This window comes from Salvia miltiorrhiza, chromosome 3 (genome assembly GCF_028751815.1).
Source record: "Salvia miltiorrhiza cultivar Shanhuang (shh) chromosome 3, IMPLAD_Smil_shh, whole genome shotgun sequence".
Lineage (NCBI taxonomy): Eukaryota > Viridiplantae > Streptophyta > Magnoliopsida > Lamiales > Lamiaceae > Salvia > Salvia miltiorrhiza.
Window position 1 is genome coordinate 9,562,253 of NC_080389.1, and position 2,604 is coordinate 9,564,856.

Below are 2,604 nucleotides of genomic sequence, written 5' to 3' on the forward strand. Positions count from 1 at the left end.
CGCGATTTGTAATCCGGACTCATCACGGAAATTGTGTCCGGGCCTTATGTTTATCAAGGGCCGTGCGTATTAAAAAAAAGGATATCAAACTCTCTTATAAGCCATGATACCTTTGCTAATACTGCATAAACTAAGGAACCAAACTGCGCCTAATTATATTACCATATTATCAAAGAATTTCAACTCTTCTTTTTGGTAGTAAGAACATAAGCCCAAAAGTCTCAATCAGTCATAGACATGTTGTCTAATCTACTGACCACCAATAAGATATATGAAAATGTATGATTCGTGTGGTTCACTTTGCTGAGGTTTTAGCTTCTATGATTCATTTTAAAGATTTATTATACACGGACATAAATGACCATCTATTCACCATGGGCAAGCATAATGTGTCCACCACTGATATGACAATTATAATTAGAGTAAGATAATACTCCCTTCGTCCCAATATAAATGTCTCATTTCTTTTTTGGCAATATATTATCTCTTTATACCTAATATTTAAATAATTTCCAGTCCACCAACAAACTTTATCTACTTTCTACATATTTCTTAATCTCCGAGGCCAAAAGCTATATATGAGACATTTATATTGGGACGGAGGGAGTATTACTTAGAGTAAGATTTATTAATTCACTTTTATTACTAGCAGTAAGAACGTGCGATGCACGTTAAACACGTGTGTTTTTGTACTATGTAAATATAATTTATAGATATTATTATATAATTTTGAATATTTGTATTTTTTTTATTAATTTGATTTTTACTATGTAAATAAAATTCATAGATATTTTTATATAGTTTTGAATATTTGTATGAATTCATTTGACTATAATTGTAATTTAAAAAGGAATCAATGCAACTATTAATGAATAAATTTAAGTAGTATTCATAATATACTTCTAAATAAAAATGAAAAAAAATCTACGATAAACATCCAAACTTTTCTAAATACGGAGCAAGACGAATTTTAGATCTTCTCTTGTTTGATTTTGATGATTGGGGATGTCTTCTTCTTATTTTTGGTTTGCAACCGAATGTTGTTCAACGGCAAATCGTCGTCACTTGTAATCTCAATGTAGTCATCAAACTTTTTCTAGGCTACTCTTCTTTTTTTCTTTGGCGGTTCTGTGGGCTGCAACTCCATCGTAGTTTTTTTGTCACACCCCAATTCTTGAATGAATAAATATAATCGAGGTGCAACTAATTCATAGAAATAAACAAGGAACAACCTTGTTAAAACCCGAATAATAAGATAACGAGTCGGGCTAAGCCCCTTTGGATCACAAGTTTTGTTTCATGTTTCTGACAACCGACGTTCATTAACATAAAACTAGAAATTTTAAATTGAAGCTCAACATGAAATCATCTTAAGTTGAGAAAACAAAAGATGTATAAGAGTTATTACTACAGCGGAAGTCTATATAGAAATTGAACCCTGGCCTCAGCTCAGTCCCGTCAGCACCGGCCAGCCAACCTGAAAACATTTGAAAGTATTTTTGGGCTAAGTACTAATGTACTCAGTGGGCAAGCATTTTCATAAACATTTCATATTTTCGTAAAGACAGTTTATCCAATCATAATTGACATAACTTAGAAGGTTTTAAATTGAAAGGACTTCTAAGCATGTTAAAATAATTTCTTTCATTTGTGCGCACATGTCACACTCTCTTTCCGTTACTCGCTGTGATCCCGGACCTTTTAGCCACCGACGGATCCATTACTCCTGCTTGCTTGAACTGAGGGCGTAACCCAGTCAAGTTCCCATTTGGGATCCAATGCTCCGGAACGCATCCCGTCGAGCACCCTTATAACGCCTCATATATGATTAGTGCCCGATGGAGATCAACCCACCAGGTCAGCTAATAGGTGTACACAATTCTCAAATAACGTGTTAGGTCAAGAGAGAACCTCGATCGATTCGTTGTTACGAACCTTAAACGGAGCAGAGTGCACAAAATATTTTATTGGATAAACAGTTTGCATTTTACTGAATAAACAATTTGCATATCATTGAAACATTTAGAGCTTAATAACTCAATCATACTTTATACATTTGGAAAGTAAGCCCACCTGGATAGGCAAAGCCTGAAGATCATAATCACATAAACTCGTCTTGGGAAAGCAGCGCTAATCCCCTTGGTTCATAAAGCCTACAAGAAATTCTATTCTTAATAGGTCTCCTTGAATCTAATCTTAAGTCATGGTGTAGTGCTTAATATTCTATGATTCACTTAGGCGGGTTTTCAAAATTAATGAATAAATAATTGAAAACATTTCTCTTGAGTTAAGAACACCAACAATATTCTTACTCATCTTTCTTTAATAATTGGATTTAATGAAAACCAATTTAAATCATAAATACTTTTATTGCAAAATGTTAATGCAATTTCATGACATGCTTAAATATATAGTAAGTAATTATGCTTTAATATGCACATAATAATATAATATTATGCAATCATACTTTAAAATAATTAAACAAACCCAAATATAAGGTAATATTAATAAATTAACAACTTAGGCTTAAATCTTTAGTCCAATTAAAATAGATAGGGCAGCCCACTTTCTTAAATTAAAAAGGACCCAAACAATTTAATGCAT

At 32.6% G+C, this 2,604-nt stretch overlaps 1 long non-coding RNA gene across 1 annotated transcript; it reads right to left on the minus strand.

Annotated features, from left to right (window-relative positions):
- Window positions 1-1,166: 1,166 nt before the first annotated feature.
- On the minus strand, window positions 1,167-2,211 carry LOC131017435 (uncharacterized). The gene is made up of 2 exons (XR_009099612.1): window positions 2,074-2,211; window positions 1,167-1,477 (listed from the first exon to the last, which is right to left on the minus strand). It is a non-coding gene; the product is annotated as an uncharacterized LOC131017435 (long non-coding RNA).
- Window positions 2,212-2,604: the final 393 nt, after the last annotated feature.